Below are 21,952 nucleotides of genomic sequence, written 5' to 3' on the forward strand. Positions count from 1 at the left end.
TACTCCAGTCAGAAATATAAATTCAATGTAAAAAACCAACATAAGTAAGGAGAAATAAACTGGGGGTTTGTCTGAGCACATTCTATTCTAATTTACAACCGAGAAACACGACGTCCAGGAAGACTCTGTTGCCCTAGTAACAAGAGTTGAGAACGTAATAATGCTGCCGCTTTGTGGCTGTTTCCCACAGCAGCAGCTTTCAACACGGTGCTAATGGTCACTTAATATTCACAAGGACTGCAGGGCTGTAAATGACACCTGCCCTCAAAAAATGCCCTGGGGTAGGGAATAGCCAAGAAAATTCAACACCTGACAAATTTTTCAAGAAGTCAATATGAAGAGGGAAGTTGAACTCACTCTTTTAAAAAAAGGAAAGAAGAAAAAAAAGGATATGCGTAAAGCTCAGTATAAGGAATTATTAGGCGCATGCAAATCCAACCTCCGAAAAGGTTTCACCGCACACCAGTCAAATGACCATCAGCAAAAAGTCTACAAACTATAAATGCTGAAGGGGTTTTAGAGAACTGTGTACCTTCTAGCTGCTGGTGGGATGGAAAGTGGTAACAGCACTAATGAAAACTGAATGGAGCTGCTTTAAAAGTTAAAAATTGAGCTACCATATCATCCGGCAGGGCCCCTTCTGGGCCTATAACCTAAGACCACCAGAATCGGAAAGACAGAGGCAGGCAAATGTGCACTGCAGCAATATTTAAATAGCCAAGACATGGACGCAAAAAAAAAAAGGTCCATAAACCGATAAATGGACAAAGAAGAAGTGGTATATGTACAGAATGGAATGTTAGCCACGAAAAAAATCAAACAGTGCCATTTGCAGCACCACAGACGAGCCTACAGATAATCACACAACGTGAAGTAAGTCAAAATGCGAAAGACAAATGTCCCATGATATCACTTATGTTATCTGAAAATTCATAAAAATGAACATATTTCCATAGAGAAAGACAGTCTCAGATTGAGAAGGCAAACTTATGGTTAAGCCAGTGAAAAGGTGTGACGAATGCATAAATTCGGATATTGGGTTAACAAACATATACTAATACATATAAAATATATCATCACCCAAGACCTATGGAATACCAAGAGGGGTCTACTCAACACTCTGTAATAACCTACATGGAAAAGGACACAAAGATCAAGATATATATATGTGTAGGTGTAAATGAACAAGATTCTGCACACCTAGAACAAACGACATTTTAAAATCCAATTTGCTCTGATCAATACTAAAAATTAAAGACATAAACAAGAATTAAGGAGGCTGAAACTTATGGGGGCTTGTCCTGGCACATTCCACTCTAATCTGCAACCTAAAAGCACAACTTGCAGGAAGGTTCTGTTTCCCTAGCAAGCAGAGTTGGTAACGCAGAAATGCTGCCACCCTAAGGCCGTTTCCTCAAACAGCAGCTTTAAATCCACTGCTAATGGTCACTAATATTGCCAAGGACTGCAGGGGTGTAAACGAGACATGCCCTCCAAAAATGTCCTGGGGTACGGAATGGCCAAAAAATTCAAACACAGCAAATTTTTCAACAAGGCAATTTGAAGGATGTTGATAAAAGCTCGACATCAGGAATTATTAGACACATGCAAATCCAACCTACCCAAAGGTATCACCTCACACCGGTCAGAATGACCATCAGCAAAAAGTCTACAAACAGTAGATGTTGAAGAAGTTGTGGAGAATAGCATAACCTCTAGGTCTAAGTGGGATGTAAACTGGTAACAGCCAATAAAAGGAATAGAATGGCAGTGCGTTTGAAGGTAAAAATTGAGTTACCATATGATCCAGAAGGCCCACTATTGGGCCTGTAACCTGTGAAGGCCAGAATCAAAAAGACACAGGATGGAAAATCGTGTAGTGCATCAGTATTTACAATAGCCAAGACATGGAAGCAACAAAAATGTCCATCATCAGATGAATGGACGAAAAAGAGGTCCACGTACACAATGCAATATTAGACAGGGAAAAGAATGAAACAATGCTGTTTGCAGCACCATAGATGAGGCTAGAGATAATCACACATCTTGAAGTAAGTCAGAAAGCGAGAGACACATATCCTATGATATCACGTATAGGTGTTATCTAAAAATTGATATTAATGAACTTATTTCCACAGAGAAGGACACTCACGTATTCAGAACACAAACTTGTGGTTAACCAAGCGGAAAGGTGTGACGAATGTATAACGGAGGATATTGGGTTTTAACAGACATATGCTAATACTTATAAAATATAGAATCACCAAAAACGTACCGAATACCAAGAGAGGTCTACACAACATTCTGTCATTACCTATATGGAAGAGGATCCAAACATGAAAAGATATATGTATCAATGAAACAGATTCTGTACACCTAGAACAAACACAACATTGCAATCAAATTTGCTCTGATAAAAATGAACATTAAACTAAGAATACCAACAACAAATAAGTAGCCATAAGTTTTGGGGGGTTTGTCCTGGCACATTCCACTCTAATTTACAACCTACAAACAGGACTTCCAGGAAGGCTCTGTTGCCCTAGTAACCAGAGTTGGGAGTATAGACATGCGGCCGCCTTGTGGCCGTTTCCTGTAACAGCAGCTTTAAACCCAGTGCTAATGGGTACTTAATATTCACAATTACTACAGAGTTGTAAATGACACCTGCCCTCAAAAAATATCCAGGTGTAGGTAATGGCCACAGGAATTCAGAACACGGCAAATTTTTCAAGGAAACAATTTGAAGAGGTAAGTTTTTCTGTTCAACTTTAAAAAAAAAGAAAAGAAAACGGACGTGGATTAAAAGCTCAATATCGGGAAGTATTAGATGCATGCAAATCTAAACTACGCAAAGGTATCACCACCCAACACTCCAAATGCCATCAGTAAAAAGTCTACAAACAATAAATGCTGAAGGGGTTTTAGAGGACTGTGTACCCTCTAGTTGCTGGTGGGATGACAACTGGTATCAGCCAGTAGTGAGAACAGAATGGAGGTGCGTTTAAAGGTAAAAATTAGACTACCATATGATCTAGTAGCCCACTGCTGGGCCTATCCCCGGAGAAGACCAGAATCCAAAAGACACAGGCTGGCAATCCTGCACTGCATCAATATTTAGCATAGCCAAGAGTTGGAAGAAACCAAAATGTCCATCAACAGATGAATGCACAAAGAAGAAGTGGTCCATGTACACAATGGAATATTCAGCATGGAAAAGAATGAAACACTGCTCTTTGCAGCACCATAGATGAGCCTAGAGATAATCACAGAACATGAGGTAAGTCGGAAAGCAGATGACAAATATCCTCTGATATCACTTGTAGGTGTTACCTAACAACTGACACAAATGAACATATTTCCACAGAGAAAGACACTCACGGACTTGGAAAACAAACTATGGTTTTGTCAAACAAAAGCTGGGAGGAATGGATAAATGAAGATTAGGGTTACCATACGTATACAAATACATATTAAATACATATCTCAAAAAGACCAACCATATACCAAGGAAGGTCTACTGAACGCGCTGTAATAATTTATACGGGGGCTTCCCTGGTGGCGCCATGGTTAAGAATCCGCCTGCCAGTGCAGGGGACACGGGTTCGATCCCTGGTCCAGGAAGATCCCACATGCTGCAGAGCAAATAAGCCCGTGCACCACAACTACTGAGCCTGCGCTCTAGAGCCCAGGAGCCACAACTACTGAGCCCATGTGCCACAACTACTGAAGCCCGCATGCCTAGAGACCATGCTCTGCAACAAGACAAGCCACTGCAGGGAGAAGCCCGTGCAGCGCAATGGAGAGTAGCCCCCACTCACCGCAACTAGAGAAAGCCCACATGCAGCAGCGAAGAGCCAACTCAGCCAAAAATAAATAATTAAATTAAATAAATTTATTAAAAAAATAATAGTAATTTACATGGGAAGAGGATCTGCACATGAATAGATATATATAATATTCAATTGAACCTGATTGTGCACACCTGGAACAAACACTATTCTAATCATTACCCCAATTTAAAAAATTAAAACCACGAACAACAATTAATGAGACATAAACTTATTGGGGTTATCCCTGGCACATTCCATTCTAATTTACAACCTAGGAAAACCACTTTCAGGAAGGCTCTTCTGCCCTCGTAACCAGATTTGGGAATGGAGAAAGGCTGCCGCCTGGTGGCCGTTTCCTACAAAAGCAGCTTTAAACACAGGGCTAACGGTCACTTAAGATTCACAGGAATTGTAGGGCTGTCAATGACACGTGTCGTCAAAAAATGTCCTGGGTAGGTAATGGCCAAAAAAGTTCACAACACAGAGAATTTTTCAAGAAAACAATTTGAAGAGGTAAGTTTTACTCACTCTTTTATTTCCAAAAAAAAGAGGAACATGGATAAAAGCTCAATATCAGGCATTATTGGTTGGATGCAAATCCAAACTACAAAAAGATGTCGCCACCCAATATTCAAAATGCCATCAGTAAAAAGTCTACAAACTATGAATGCTGACGGGTGTGTGGAGAAATGCATACCCGCTATGCTGTTGGTTGGAAGTAAACTGGTAACAGCTAATTAGGAGAACAGAATGGAGCTGCATTTATAAGATAAAAATTGAGCTACCATATGATGCGGCCGATCCCCTAATGGGCCTATACCTTAAGAAGACCAGAATCGGAAAGACACAGACAGGCAAACATGCACTGCAGCAATATTTACAATAGCCTAGACATACAAGCAAACAAGATGTCCATCAACAGACAAATGGACAAAGAAGAAGTAGTGTATGCACCGATTTGAATATTAGCCTCGGAATAAAATGAACAATGCCATTTTCATGACTACAGATGAGCCTAGAAATAATCATATTAGGTCAAGTAAGTGAAAAGGCAATCACAAATATCCCATGATATCATTTATAGATGTTATCCTAAGATTGCTACCAATGAACATATTTCCACAGAGAAAGACACTCACAGACTTATAAACAAACTAATGGTTAACCAAAATGAAAGGTGGGAGGATCGATAAATTAGGATTATGGGGGTAACATACATATACTAATATATGTTAACATACATACATTAACGTATGTTAAATGTCTATAAACATATAAACTATATGAATTATATAATCTCCAATATATATAAAGTATATAATGACCAAACACCTACCAAATACCAAGGGAGGTCTACTCAACACTCTGTAATAACATACATGGTAACAGGATCCGAAGATGAACAGATATATGTATGAATAATTGACCAGATTCTGTACTGCCAGACAATCACAAGACTCTAATCAAAATTACTCCAGTCAGAAATATAAATTCAATGTAAAAAACCAACATAAGTAAGGAGAAATAAACTGGGGGTTTGTCTGAGCACATTCTATTCTAATTTACAACCGAGAAACACGACGTCCAGGAAGACTCTGTTGCCCTAGTAACAAGAGTTGAGAACGTAATAATGCTGCCGCTTTGTGGCTGTTTCCCACAGCAGCAGCTTTCAACACGGTGCTAATGGTCACTTAATATTCACAAGGACTGCAGGGCTGTAAATGACACCTGCCCTCAAAAAATGCCCTGGGGTAGGGAATAGCCAAGAAAATTCAACACCTGACAAATTTTTCAAGAAGTCAATATGAAGAGGGAAGTTGAACTCACTCTTTTAAAAAAAGGAAAGAAGAAAAAAAAGGATATGCGTAAAGCTCAGTATAAGGAATTATTAGGCGCATGCAAATCCAACCTCCGAAAAGGTTTCACCGCACACCAGTCAAATGACCATCAGCAAAAAGTCTACAAACTATAAATGCTGAAGGGGTTTTAGAGAACTGTGTACCTTCTAGCTGCTGGTGGGATGGAAAGTGGTAACAGCACTAATGAAAACTGAATGGAGCTGCTTTAAAAGTTAAAAATTGAGCTACCATATCATCCGGCAGGGCCCCTTCTGGGCCTATAACCTAAGACCACCAGAATCGGAAAGACAGAGGCAGGCAAATGTGCACTGCAGCAATATTTAAATAGCCAAGACATGGACGCAAAAAAAAAAAGGTCCATAAACCGATAAATGGACAAAGAAGAAGTGGTATATGTACAGAATGGAATGTTAGCCACGAAAAAAATCAAACAGTGCCATTTGCAGCACCACAGACGAGCCTACAGATAATCACACAACGTGAAGTAAGTCAAAATGCGAAAGACAAATGTCCCATGATATCACTTATGTTATCTGAAAATTCATAAAAATGAACATATTTCCATAGAGAAAGACAGTCTCAGATTGAGAAGGCAAACTTATGGTTAAGCCAGTGAAAAGGTGTGACGAATGCATAAATTCGGATATTGGGTTAACAAACATATACTAATACATATAAAATATATCATCACCCAAGACCTATGGAATACCAAGAGGGGTCTACTCAACACTCTGTAATAACCTACATGGAAAAGGACACAAAGATCAAGATATATATATGTGTAGGTGTAAATGAACAAGATTCTGCACACCTAGAACAAACGACATTTTAAAATCCAATTTGCTCTGATCAATACTAAAAATTAAAGACATAAACAAGAATTAAGGAGGCTGAAACTTATGGGGGCTTGTCCTGGCACATTCCACTCTAATCTGCAACCTAAAAGCACAACTTGCAGGAAGGTTCTGTTTCCCTAGCAAGCAGAGTTGGTAACGCAGAAATGCTGCCACCCTAAGGCCGTTTCCTCAAACAGCAGCTTTAAATCCACTGCTAATGGTCACTAATATTGCCAAGGACTGCAGGGGTGTAAACGAGACATGCCCTCCAAAAATGTCCTGGGGTACGGAATGGCCAAAAAATTCAAACACAGCAAATTTTTCAACAAGGCAATTTGAAGGATGTTGATAAAAGCTCGACATCAGGAATTATTAGACACATGCAAATCCAACCTACCCAAAGGTATCACCTCACACCGGTCAGAATGACCATCAGCAAAAAGTCTACAAACAGTAGATGTTGAAGAAGTTGTGGAGAATAGCATAACCTCTAGGTCTAAGTGGGATGTAAACTGGTAACAGCCAATAAAAGGAATAGAATGGCAGTGCGTTTGAAGGTAAAAATTGAGTTACCATATGATCCAGAAGGCCCACTATTGGGCCTGTAACCTGTGAAGGCCAGAATCAAAAAGACACAGGATGGAAAATCGTGTAGTGCATCAGTATTTACAATAGCCAAGACATGGAAGCAACAAAAATGTCCATCATCAGATGAATGGACGAAAAAGAGGTCCACGTACACAATGCAATATTAGACAGGGAAAAGAATGAAACAATGCTGTTTGCAGCACCATAGATGAGGCTAGAGATAATCACACATCTTGAAGTAAGTCAGAAAGCGAGAGACACATATCCTATGATATCACGTATAGGTGTTATCTAAAAATTGATATTAATGAACTTATTTCCACAGAGAAGGACACTCACGTATTCAGAACACAAACTTGTGGTTAACCAAGCGGAAAGGTGTGACGAATGTATAACGGAGGATATTGGGTTTTAACAGACATATGCTAATACTTATAAAATATAGAATCACCAAAAACGTACCGAATACCAAGAGAGGTCTACACAACATTCTGTCATTACCTATATGGAAGAGGATCCAAACATGAAAAGATATATGTATCAATGAAACAGATTCTGTACACCTAGAACAAACACAACATTGCAATCAAATTTGCTCTGATAAAAATGAACATTAAACTAAGAATACCAACAACAAATAAGTAGCCATAAGTTTTGGGGGGTTTGTCCTGGCACATTCCACTCTAATTTACAACCTACAAACAGGACTTCCAGGAAGGCTCTGTTGCCCTAGTAACCAGAGTTGGGAGTATAGACATGCGGCCGCCTTGTGGCCGTTTCCTGTAACAGCAGCTTTAAACCCAGTGCTAATGGGTACTTAATATTCACAATTACTACAGAGTTGTAAATGACACCTGCCCTCAAAAAATATCCAGGTGTAGGTAATGGCCACAGGAATTCAGAACACGGCAAATTTTTCAAGGAAACAATTTGAAGAGGTAAGTTTTTCTGTTCAACTTTAAAAAAAAAGAAAAGAAAACGGACGTGGATTAAAAGCTCAATATCGGGAAGTATTAGATGCATGCAAATCTAAACTACGCAAAGGTATCACCACCCAACACTCCAAATGCCATCAGTAAAAAGTCTACAAACAATAAATGCTGAAGGGGTTTTAGAGGACTGTGTACCCTCTAGTTGCTGGTGGGATGACAACTGGTATCAGCCAGTAGTGAGAACAGAATGGAGGTGCGTTTAAAGGTAAAAATTAGACTACCATATGATCTAGTAGCCCACTGCTGGGCCTATCCCCGGAGAAGACCAGAATCCAAAAGACACAGGCTGGCAATCCTGCACTGCATCAATATTTAGCATAGCCAAGAGTTGGAAGAAACCAAAATGTCCATCAACAGATGAATGCACAAAGAAGAAGTGGTCCATGTACACAATGGAATATTCAGCATGGAAAAGAATGAAACACTGCTCTTTGCAGCACCATAGATGAGCCTAGAGATAATCACAGAACATGAGGTAAGTCGGAAAGCAGATGACAAATATCCTGTGATATCACTTGTAGGTGTTACCTAACAACTGACACAAATGAACATATTTCCACAGAGAAAGACACTCACGGACTTGGAAAACAAACTATGGTTTTGTCAAACGAAAGCTGGGAGGAATGGATAAATGAAGATTAGGGTTACCATACGTATACAAATACATATTAAATACATATCTCAAAAAGACCAACCATATACCAAGGAAGGTCTACTGAACGCGCTGTAATAATTTATACGGGGGCTTCCCTGGTGGCGCCATGGTTAAGAATCCGCCTGCCAGTGCAGGGGACACGGGTTCGATCCCTGGTCCAGGAAGATCCCACATGCTGCAGAGCAAATAAGCCCGTGCACCACAACTACTGAGCCTGCGCTCTAGAGCCCAGGAGCCACAACTACTGAGCCCATGTGCCACAACTACTGAAGCCCGCATGCCTAGAGACCATGCTCTGCAACAAGACAAGCCACTGCAGGGAGAAGCCCGTGCAGCGCAATGGAGAGTAGCCCCCACTCACCGCAACTAGAGAAAGCCCACATGCAGCAGCGAAGAGCCAACTCAGCCAAAAATAAATAATTAAATTAAATAAATTTATTAAAAAAATAATAGTAATTTACATGGGAAGAGGATCTGCACATGAATAGATATATATAATATTCAATTGAACCTGATTGTGCACACCTGGAACAAACACTATTCTAATCATTACCCCAATTTAAAAAATTAAAACCACGAACAACAATTAATGAGACATAAACTTATTGGGGTTATCCCTGGCACATTCCATTCTAATTTACAACCTAGGAAAACCACTTTCAGGAAGGCTCTTCTGCCCTCGTAACCAGATTTGGGAATGGAGAAAGGCTGCCGCCTGGTGGCCGTTTCCTACAAAAGCAGCTTTAAACACAGGGCTAACGGTCACTTAAGATTCACAGGAATTGTAGGGCTGTCAATGACACGTGTCGTCAAAAAATGTCCTGGGTAGGTAATGGCCAAAAAAGTTCACAACACAGAGAATTTTTCAAGAAAACAATTTGAAGAGGTAAGTTTTACTCACTCTTTTATTTCCAAAAAAAAGAGGAACATGGATAAAAGCTCAATATCAGGCATTATTGGTTGGATGCAAATCCAAACTACAAAAAGATGTCGCCACCCAATATTCAAAATGCCATCAGTAAAAAGTCTACAAACTATGAATGCTGACGGGTGTGTGGAGAAATGCATACCCGCTATGCTGTTGGTTGGAAGTAAACTGGTAACAGCTAATTAGGAGAACAGAATGGAGCTGCATTTATAAGATAAAAATTGAGCTACCATATGATGCGGCCGATCCCCTAATGGGCCTATACCTTAAGAAGACCAGAATCGGAAAGACACAGACAGGCAAACATGCACTGCAGCAATATTTACAATAGCCTAGACATACAAGCAAACAAGATGTCCATCAACAGACAAATGGACAAAGAAGAAGTAGTGTATGTACCGATTTGAATATTAGCCCCTGAATAAAATGAACAATGCCATTTTCATGACTACAGATGAGCCTAGAAATAATCATATTAGGTCAAGTAAGTGAAAAGGCAATCACAAATATCCCATGATATCATTTATAGATGTTATCCTAAGATTGCTACCAATGAACATATTTCCACAGAGAAAGACACTCACAGACTTATAAACAAACTAATGGTTAACCAAAATGAAAGGTGGGAGGATCGATAAATTAGGATTATGGGGGTAACATACATATACTAATATATGTTAACATACATACATTAACGTATGTTAAATGTCTATAAACATATAAACTATATGAATTATATAATCTCCAATATATATAAAGTATATAATGACCAAACACCTACCAAATACCAAGGGAGGTCTACTCAACACTCTGTAATAACATACATGGTAACAGGATCCGAAGATGAACAGATATATGTATGAATAATTGACCAGATTCTGTACTGCCAGACAATCACAAGACTCTAATCAAAATTACTCCAGTCAGAAATATAAATTCAATGTAAAAAACCAACATAAGTAAGGAGAAATAAACTGGGGGTTTGTCTGAGCACATTCTACTCTAATTTACAACCGAGAAACACGACGTCCAGGAAGACTCTGTTGCCCTAGTAACAAGAGTTGAGAACGTAATAATGCTGCCGCTTTGTGGCTGTTTCCCACAGCAGCAGCTTTCAACACGGTGCTAATGGTCACTTAATATTCACAAGGACTGCAGGGCTGTAAATGACACCTGCCCTCAAAAAATGCCCTGGGGTAGGGAATAGCCAAGAAAATTCAACACCTGACAAATTTTTCAAGAAGTCAATATGAAGAGGGAAGTTGAACTCACTCTTTTAAAAAAAGGAAAGAAGAAAAAAAAGGACATGCGTAAAGCTCAGTATAAGGAATTATTAGGCGCATGCAAATCCAACCTCCGAAAAGGTTTCACCGCACACCAGTCAAATGACCATCAGCAAAAAGTCTACAAACTATAAATGCTGAAGGGGTTTTAGAGAACTGTGTACCTTCTAGCTGCTGGTGGGATGGAAAGTGGTAAAAGCACTAATGAAAACTGAATGGAGCTGCTTTAAAAGTTAAAAATTGAGCTACCATATCATCCGGCAGGGCACCTTCTGGGCCTATAACCTAAGACCACCAGAATCGGAAAGACAGAGGCAGGCAAATGTGCACTGCAGCAATATTTAAATAGCCAAGACATGGACGCAAAAAAAAAAAGGTCCATAAACCGATAAATGGACAAAGAAGAAGTGGTATATGTACAGAATGGAATGTTAGCCACGAAAAAAATCAAACAGTGCCATTTGCAGCACCACAGACGAGCCTACAGATAATCACACAACGTGAAGTAAGTCAAAATGCGAAAGACAAATGTCCCATGATATCACTTATGTTATCTGAAAATTCATAAAAATGAACATATTTCCATAGAGAAAGACAGTCTCAGATTGAGAAGGCAAACTTATGGTTAAGCCAGTGAAAAGGTGTGACGAATGCATAAATTCGGATATTGGGTTAACAAACATATACTAATACATATAAAATATATCATCACCCAAGACCTATGGAATACCAAGAGGGGTCTACTCAACACTCTGTAATAACCTACATGGAAAAGGACACAAAGATCAAGATATATATATGTGTAGGTGTAAATGAACAAGATTCTGCACACCTAGAACAAACGACATTTTAAAATCCAATTTGCTCTGATCAATACTAAAAATTAAAGACATAAACAAGAATTAAGGAGGCTGAAACTTATGGGGGCTTGTCCTGGCACATTCCACTCTAATCTGCAACCTAAAAGCACAACTTGCAGGAAGGTTCTGTTTCCCTAGCAAGCAGAGTTGGTAACGCAGAAATGCTGCCACCCTAAGGCCGTTTCCTCAAACAGCAGCTTTAAATCCACTGCTAATGGTCACTAATATTGCCAAGGACTGCAGGGGTGTAAACGAGACATGCCCTCCAAAAATGTCCTGGGGTACGGAATGGCCAAAAAATTCAAACACAGCAAATTTTTCAACAAGGCAATTTGAAGGATGTTGATAAAAGCTCGACATCAGGAATTATTAGACACATGCAAATCCAACCTACCCAAAGGTATCACCTCACACCGGTCAGAATGACCATCAGCAAAAAGTCTACAAACAGTAGATGTTGAAGAAGTTGTGGAGAATAGCATAACCTCTAGGTCTAAGTGGGATGTAAACTGGTAACAGCCAATAAAAGGAATAGAATGGCAGTGCGTTTGAAGGTAAAAATTGAGTTACCATATGATCCAGAAGGCCCACTATTGGGCCTGTAACCTGTGAAGGCCAGAATCAAAAAGACACAGGATGGAAAATCGTGTAGTGCATCAGTATTTACAATAGCCAAGACATGGAAGCAACAAAAATGTCCATCATCAGATGAATGGACGAAAAAGAGGTCCACGTACACAATGCAATATTAGACAGGGAAAAGAATGAAACAATGCTGTTTGCAGCACCATAGATGAGGCTAGAGATAATCACACATCTTGAAGTAAGTCAGAAAGCGAGAGACACATATCCTATGATATCACGTATAGGTGTTATCTAAAAATTGATATTAATGAACTTATTTCCACAGAGAAGGACACTCACGTATTCAGAACACAAACTTGTGGTTAACCAAGCGGAAAGGTGTGACGAATGTATAACGGAGGATATTGGGTTTTAACAGACATATGCTAATACTTATAAAATATAGAATCACCAAAAACATACCGAATACCAAGAGAGGTCTACACAACATTCTGTCATTACCTATATGGAAGAGGATCCAAACATGAAAAGATATATGCATCAATGAAACAGATTCTGTACACCTAGAACAAACACAACATTGCAATCAAATTTGCTCTGATAAAAATGAACATTAAACTAAGAATACCAACAACAAATAAGTAGCCATAAGTTTTGGGGGGTTTGTCCTGGCACATTCCACTCTAATTTACAACCTACAAACAGGACTTCCAGGAAGGCTCTGTTGCCCTAGTAACCAGAGTTGGGAGTATAGACATGCGGCCACCTTATGGCCGTTTCCTGTAACAGCAGCTTTAAACCCAGTGCTAATGGGTACTTAATATTCACAATTACTACAGAGTTGTAAATGACACCTGCCCTCAAAAAATATCCAGGTGTAGGTAATGGCCACAGGAATTCAGAACACGGCAAATTTTTCAAGGAAACAATTTGAAGAGGTAAGTTTTTCTGTTCAACTTTAAAAAAAAAGAAAAGAAAACGGACGTGGATTAGAAGCTCAATATCGGGAAGTATTAGATGCATGCAAATCTAAACTACGCAAAGGTATCACCACCCAACACTCCAAATGCCATCAGTAAAAAGTCTACAAACAATAAATGCTGAAGGGGTTTTAGAGGACTGTGTACCCTTTAGTTGCTGGTGGGATGACAACTGGTATCAGCCAGTAGTGAGAACAGAATGGAGGTGCGTTTAAAGGTAAAAATTAGACTACCATATGATCTAGTAGCCCACTGCTGGGCCTATCCCCGGAGAAGACCAGAATCCAAAAGACACAGGCTGGCAATCCTGCACTGCATCAATATTTAGCATAGCCAAGAGTTGGAAGAAACCAAAATGTCCATCAACAGATGAATGCCCAAAGAAGAAGTGGTCCATGTACACAATGGAATATTCAGCATGGAAAAGAATGAAACACTGCTCTTTGCAGCACCATAGATGAGCCTAGAGATAATCACAGAACATGAGGTAAGTCGGAAAGCAGATGACAAATATCCTGTGATATCACTTGTAGGTGTTACCTAACAACTGACACAAATGAACATATTTCCACAGAGAAAGACACTCACGGACTTGGAAAACAAACTATGGTTTTGTCAAACGAAAGCTGGGAGGAATGGATAAATGAAGATTAGGGTTACCATACGTATACAAATACATATTAAATACATATCTCAAAAAGACCAACCATATACCAAGGAAGGTCTACTGAACGCGCTGTAATAATTTATACGGGGGCTTCCCTGGTGGCACCATGGTTAAGAATCCGCCTGCCAGTGCAGGGGACACGGGTTCGATCCCTGGTCCAGGAAGATCCCACATGCTGCAGAGCAAATAAGCCCGTGCACCACAACTACTGAGCCTGCGCTCTAGAGCCCAGGAGCCACAACTACTGAGCCCATGTGCCACAACTACTGAAGCCCGCATGCCTAGAGACCATGCTCTGCAACAAGACAAGCCACTGCAGGGAGAAGCCCGTGCAGCGCAATGGAGAGTAGCCCCCACTCACCGCAACTAGAGAAAGCCCACATGCAGCAGCGAAGAGCCAACTCAGCCAAAAATAAATAATTAAATTAAATAAATTTATTAAAAAAATAATAGTAATTTACATGGGAAGAGGATCTGCACATGAATAGATATATATAATATTCAATTGAACCTGATTGTGCACACCTGGAACAAACACTATTCTAATCATTACCCCAATTTAAAAAATTAAAACCACGAACAACAATTAATGAGACATAAACTTATTGGGGTTATCCCTGGCACATTCCATTCTAATTTACAACCTGGGAAAACCACTTTCAGGAAGGCTCTTCTGCCCTCGTAACCAGATTTGGGAATGGAGAAAGGCTGCCGCCTGGTGGCCTTTTCCCACAACAGCAGCTTTAAACACAGGGCTAACGGTCACTTAAGATTCTCAGCAAGGGTAGACCTGTAAATGACACGTGTCCTCAAAAAATGTCCTGGGCAGGTAATGGCCAAAAAAGTTCACAACACAGAGAATTTTTCAAGAAAACAATTTGAAGAGGTAAGTTTTACTCACTCTTTTATTTCCAAAAAAAAGAGGAACATGGATAAAAGCTCAATATCAGGCATTATTGGTTGGATGCAAATCCAAACTACAAAAAGATGTCGCCACCCAATATTCAAAATGCCATCAGTAAAAAGTCTACAAACTATGAATGCTGACGGGTGTGTGGAGAAATGCATACACGCTATGCTGTTGGTTGGAAGTAAACTGGTAACAGCTAATTAGGAGAACAGAATGGAGCTGCATTTAAAAGGTAAAAATTGAGCTACCATATGATGCGGCCGATCCCCTAATGGGCCTATACCTTAAGAAGACCAGAATCGGAAAGACACAGACAGGCAAACATGCACTGCAGCAATATTTACAATAGCCTAGACATGCAAGCAAACAAGATGTCCATCAACAGACAAATGGACAAAGAAGAAGTAGTATATGTACCGATTTGAATATTAGCCTCGGAATAAAATGAACAATGCCATTTTCATGACTACAGATGAGCCTAGAAATAATCATATTAGGTCAAGTAAGTGAAAAGGCAATCACAAATATCCCATGATATCATTTATAGATGTTATCCTAAGATTGCTACCAATGAACATATTTCCACAGAGAAAGACACTCACAGACTTATAAACAAACTAATGGTTAACCAAAATGAAAGGTGGGAGGATCGATAAATTAGGATTATGGGGGTAACATACATATACTAATATATGTTAACATACATACATTAACGTATGTTAAATGTCTATAAACATATAAACTATATGAATTATATAATCTCCAATATATATAAAGTATATAATGACCAAACACCTACCAAATACCAAGGGAGGTCTACTCAACACTCTGTAATAACATACATGGTAACAGGATCCGAAGATGAACAGATATATGTATGAATAATTGACCAGATTCTGTACTGCCAGACAATCACAAGACTCTAATCAAAATTACTCCAGTCAGAAATATAAATTCAATGTAAAAAACCAACATAAGTAAGGAGAAATAAACTGGGGGTTTGTCTGAGCACATTCTACTCTAATTTACAACCGAGAAACACGACGTCCAGGAAGACTCTGTTGCCCTAGTAACAAGAGTTGAGAACGTAATAATGCTGCCGCTTTGTGGCTGTTTCCCACAGCAGCAGCTTTCAACACGGTGCTAATGGTCACTTAACATTCACAAGGACTGCAGGGCTGTAAATGACACCTGCCCTCAAAAAATGCCCTGGGGTAGGGAATAGCCAAGAAAATTCAACACCTGACAAATTTTGCAAGAAGTCAATATGAAGAGGGAAGTTGTTCTCACTCTTTTAAAAAAAGGAAAAAAGAAAAAAAAGGACATGTGTAAAGCTCAGTATAAGGAATTATTAGGCTCATGCAAATCCAACCTCCGAAAAGGTTTCACCGCACACCAGTCAAATGACCATCAGCAAAAAGTCTACAAACTATAAATGCTGAAGGGGTTTTAGAGAACTGTGTACCTTCTAGCTGCTGGTGGGATGGAAAGTGGTAACAGCACTAATGAAAACTGAATGGAGCTGCTTTAAAAGGTAAAAATTGAGCTACCATATGATCCGGCAGGGCCCCTTCTGGGCCTATAACCTAAGACCACCAGAATCGGAAAGACAGAGGCAGGCAAATGTGCACTGCAGCAATATTTAAATAGCCAAGACATGGACGCAAAAAAAAAAGGTCCATAAACCGATGAATGGACAAAGAAGACGTGGTATATGTACAGAATGGAATGTTAGTCACGAAAAAAATCAAACAGTGCCGTTTGCAGCACCACAGACGAGCCTACAGATAATCACACAACGTGAAGTAAGTCAAAATGCGAAAGACAAATGTCCCATGATATCACTTATGTTATCTGAAAATTCATAAAAATGAACATATTTCCATAGAGAAAGACAGTCTCAGATTGAGAAGGCAAACTTATGGTTAAGCCAGTGAAAAGGTGTGACGAATGCATAAATTCGGATATTGGGTTAACAAACATATACTAATACATATAAAATATATCATCACCCAAGACCTATGGAATACCAAGAGGGGTCTACTCAACACTCTGTAATAACCTACATGGAAAAGGACACAAAGATCAAGATATATATATGTGTAGGTGTAAATGAACAAGATTCTGCACACCTAGAACAAACGACATTTTAAAATCCAATTTGCTCTGATCAATACTAAAAATTAAAGACATAAACAAGAATTAAGGAGGCTGAAACTTATGGGGGCTTGTCCTGGCACATTCCACTCTAATCTGCAACCTAAAAGCACAACTTGCAGGAAGGTTCTGTTTCCCTAGCAAGCAGAGTTGGTAACGCAGAAATGCTGCCACCCTAAGGCCGTTTCCTCAAACAGCAGCTTTAAATCCACTGCTAATGGTCACTAATATTGCCAAGGACTGCAGGGGTGTAAACGAGACATGCCCTCCAAAAATGTCCTGGGGTACGGAATGGCCAAAAAATTCAAACACAGCAAATTTTTCAACAAGGCAATTTGAAGGATGTTGATAAAAGCTCGACATCAGGAATTATTAGACACATGCAAATCCAACCTACCCAAAGGTATCACCTCACACCGGTCAGAATGACCATCAGCAAAAAGTCTACAAACAGTAGATGTTGAAGAAGTTGTGGAGAATAGCATAACCTCTAGGTCTAAGTGGGATGTAAACTGGTAACAGCCAATAAAAGGAATAGAATGGCAGTGCGTTTGAAGGTAAAAATTGAGTTACCATATGATCCAGAAGGCCCACTATTGGGCCTGTAACCTGTGAAGGCCAGAATCAAAAAGACACAGGATGGAAAATCGTGTAGTGCATCAGTATTTACAATAGCCAAGACATGGAAGCAACAAAAATGTCCATCATCAGATGAATGGACGAAAAAGAGGTCCACGTACACAATGCAATATTAGACAGGGAAAAGAATGAAACAATGCTGTTTGCAGCACCATAGATGAGGCTAGAGATAATCACACATCTTGAAGTAAGTCAGAAAGCGAGAGACACATATCCTATGATATCACGTATAGGTGTTATCTAAAAATTGATATTAATGAACTTATTTCCACAGAGAAGGACACTCACGTATTCAGAACACAAACTTGTGGTTAACCAAGCGGAAAGGTGTGACGAATGTATAACGGAGGATATTGGGTTTTAACAGACATATGCTAATACTTATAAAATATAGAATCACCAAAAACATACCGAATACCAAGAGAGGTCTACACAACATTCTGTCATTACCTATATGGAAGAGGATCCAAACATGAAAAGATATATGTATCAATGAAACAGATTCTGTACACCTAGAACAAACACAACATTGCAATCAAATTTGCTCTGATAAAAATGAAAATTAAACTAAGAATACCAACAACAAATAAGTAGCCATAAGTTTTGGGGGGTTTGTCCTGGCACATTCCACTCTAATTTACAACCTACAAACAGGACTTCCAGGAAGGCTCTGTTGCCCTAGTAACCAGAGTTGGGAGTATAGACATGCGGCCGCCTTGTGGCCGTTTCCTGTAACAGCAGCTTTAAACCCAGTGCTAATGGTTACTTAATATTGACAATTACTACAGAGTTGTAAATGACACCTGCCCTCAAAAAGTATCCAGGTGTAGGTAATGGCCACAGGAATTCAGAACACGGCAAATTTTTCAAGGAAACAATTTGAAGTGGTAAGTTTTTCTGTTCAACTTTAAAAAAAAAGAAAAGAAAACGGACGTGGATTAAAAGCTCAATATCGGGAAGTATTAGATGCATGCAAATCTAAACTACGCAAAGGTATCACCACCCAACACTCCAAATGCCATCAGTAAAAAGTCTACAAACAATAAATGCTGAAGGGGTTTTAGAGGACTGTGTACCCTCTAGTTGCTGGTGGGATGTCAACTGGTATCAGCCAGTAGTGAGAACAGAATGGAGGTGCGTTTAAAGGTAAAAATTAGACTACCATATGATCTAGTAGCCCACTGCTGGGCCTATCCCCGGAGAAGACCAGAATCCAAAAGACACAGGCTGGCAATCCTGCACTGCATCAATATTTAGCATAGCCAAGAGTTGGAAGAAACCAAAATGTCCATCAACAGATGAATGCCCAAAGAAGAAGTGGTCCATGTACACAATGGAATATTCAGCATGGAAAAGAATGAAACACTGCTCTTTGCAGCACCATAGATGAGCCTAGAGATAATCACAGAACATGAGGTAAGTCGGAAAGCAGATGACAAATATCCTCTGATATCACTTGTAGGTGTTACCTAACAACTGACACAAATGAACATATTTCCACAGAGAAAGACACTCACGGACTTGGAAAACAAACTATGGTTTTGTCAAACGAAAGCTGGGAGGAATGGATAAATGAAGATTAGGGTTACCATACGTATACAAATACATATTAAATACATATCTCAAAAAGACCAACCATATACCAAGGAAGGTCTACTGAACGCGCTGTAATAATTTATACGGGGGCTTCCCTGGTGGCGCCATGGTTAAGAATCCGCCTGCCAGTGCAGGGGACACGGGTTCGATCCCTGGTCCAGGAAGATCCCACATGCTGCAGAGCAAATAAGCCCGTGCACCACAACTACTGAGCCTGCGCTCTAGAGCCCAGGAGCCACAACTACTGAGCCCATGTGCCACAACTACTGAAGCCCGCATGCCTAGAGACCATGCTCTGCAACAAGACAAGCCACTGCAGGGAGAAGCCCGTGCAGCGCAATGGAGAGTAGCCCCCACTCACCGCAACTAGAGAAAGCCCACATGCAGCAGCGAAGAGCCAACTCAGCCAAAAATAAATAATTAAATTAAATAAATTTATTAAAAAAATAATAGTAATTTACATGGGAAGAGGATCTGCACATGAATAGATATATATAATATTCAATTGAACCTGATTGTGCACACCTGGAACAAACACTATTCTAATCATTACCCCAATTTAAAAAATTAAAACCACGAACAACAATTAATGAGACATAAACTTATTGGGGTTATCCCTGGCACATTCCATTCTAATTTACAACCTAGGAAAACCACTTTCAGGAAGGCTCTTCTGCCCTCGTAACCAGATTTGGGAATGGAGAAATGCTGCCGCCTCGTGGCCGTTTCCTACAAAAGCAGCTTTAAACACAGGGCTAACGGTCACTTAAGATTCACAGGAATTGTAGGGCTGTCAATGACACGTGTCGTCAAAAAATGTCCTGGGTAGGTAATGGCCAAAAAAGTTCACAACACAGAGAATTTTTCAAGAAAACAATTTGAAGAGGTAAGTTTTACTCACTCTTTTATTTCCAAAAAAAAGAGGAACATGGATAAAAGCTCAATATCAGGCATTATTGGTTGGATGCAAATCCAAACTACAAAAAGATGTCGCCACCCAATATTCAAAATGCCATCAGTAAAAAGTCTACAAACTATGAATGCTGACGGGTGTGTGGAGAAATGCATACCCGCTATGCTGTTGGTTGGAAGTACTCTGGTAACAGCTAATTAGGAGAACAGAATGGAGCTGCATTTATAAGGTAAAAATTGAGCTACCATATGATGCGGCCGATCCCCTAATGGGCCTATACCTTAAGAAGACCAGAATCGGAAAGACACAGACAGGCAAACATGCACTGCAGCAATATTTACAATAGCCTAGACATACAAGCAAACAAGATGTCCATCAACAGACAAATGGACAAAGAAGAAGTAGTGTATGTACCGATTTGAATATTAGCCTCGGAATAAAATGAACAATGCCATTTTCATGACTACAGATGAGCCTAGAAATAATCATATTAGGTCAAGTAAGTGAAAAGGCAATCACAAATATCCCATGATATCATTTATAGATGTTATCCTAAGATTGCTACCAATGAACATATTTCCACAGAGAAAGACACTCACAGACTTATAAACAAACTAATGGTTAACCAAAATGAAAGGTGGGAGGATCGATAAATTAGGATTATGGGGGTAACATACATATACTAATATATGTTAACATACATACATTAACGTATGTTAAATGTCTATAAACATATAAACTATATGAATTATATAATCTCCAATATATATAAAGTATATAATGACCAAACACCTACCAAATACCAAGGGAGGTCTACTCTACACTCTGTAATAACATACATGGTAACAGGATCCGAAGATGAACAGATATATGTATGAATAATTGACCAGATTCTGTACTGCCAGACAATCACAAGACTCTAATCAAAATTACTCCAGTCAGAAATATAAATTCAATGTAAAAAACCAACATAAGTAAGGAGAAATAAACTGGGGGTTTGTCTGAGCACATTCTACTCTAATTTACAACCGAGAAACACGACGTCCAGGAAGACTCTGTTGCCCTAGTAACAAGAGTTGGGAACGTAATAATGCTGCCGCTTTGTGGCTGTTTCCCACAGCAGCAGCTTTCAACACGGTGCTAATGGTCACTTAACATTCACAAGGACTGCAGGGCTGTAAATGACACCTGCCCTCAAAAAATGCCCTGGGGTAGGGAATAGCCAAGAAAATTCAACACCTGACAAATTTTTCAAGAAGTCAATATGAAGAGGGAAGTTGTTCTCACTCTTTTAAAAAAAGGAAAGAAGAAAAAAAAGGACATGTGTAAAGCTCAGTATAAGGAATTATTAGGCTCATGCAAATCCAACCTCCGAAAAGGTTTCACCGCACACCAGTCAAATGACCATCAGCAAAAAGTCTACAAACTATAAATGCTGAAGGGGTTTTAGAGAACTGTGTACCTTCTAGCTGCTGGTGGGATGGAAAGTGGTAACAGCACTAATGAAAACTGAATGGAGCTGCTTTAAAAGTTAAAAATTGAGCTACCATATCATCCGGCAGGGCCCCTTCTGGGCCTATAACCTAAGACCACCAGAATCGGAAAGACAGAGGCAGGCAAATGTGCACTGCAGCAATATTTAAATAGCCAAGACATGGAAGCAAAAAAAAA

This window comes from Balaenoptera borealis, assembly GCF_965194805.1.
Source record: "Balaenoptera borealis genome assembly, chromosome: 7".
In the NCBI taxonomy this organism is placed as follows: domain Eukaryota; kingdom Metazoa; phylum Chordata; class Mammalia; order Artiodactyla; family Balaenopteridae; genus Balaenoptera; species Balaenoptera borealis.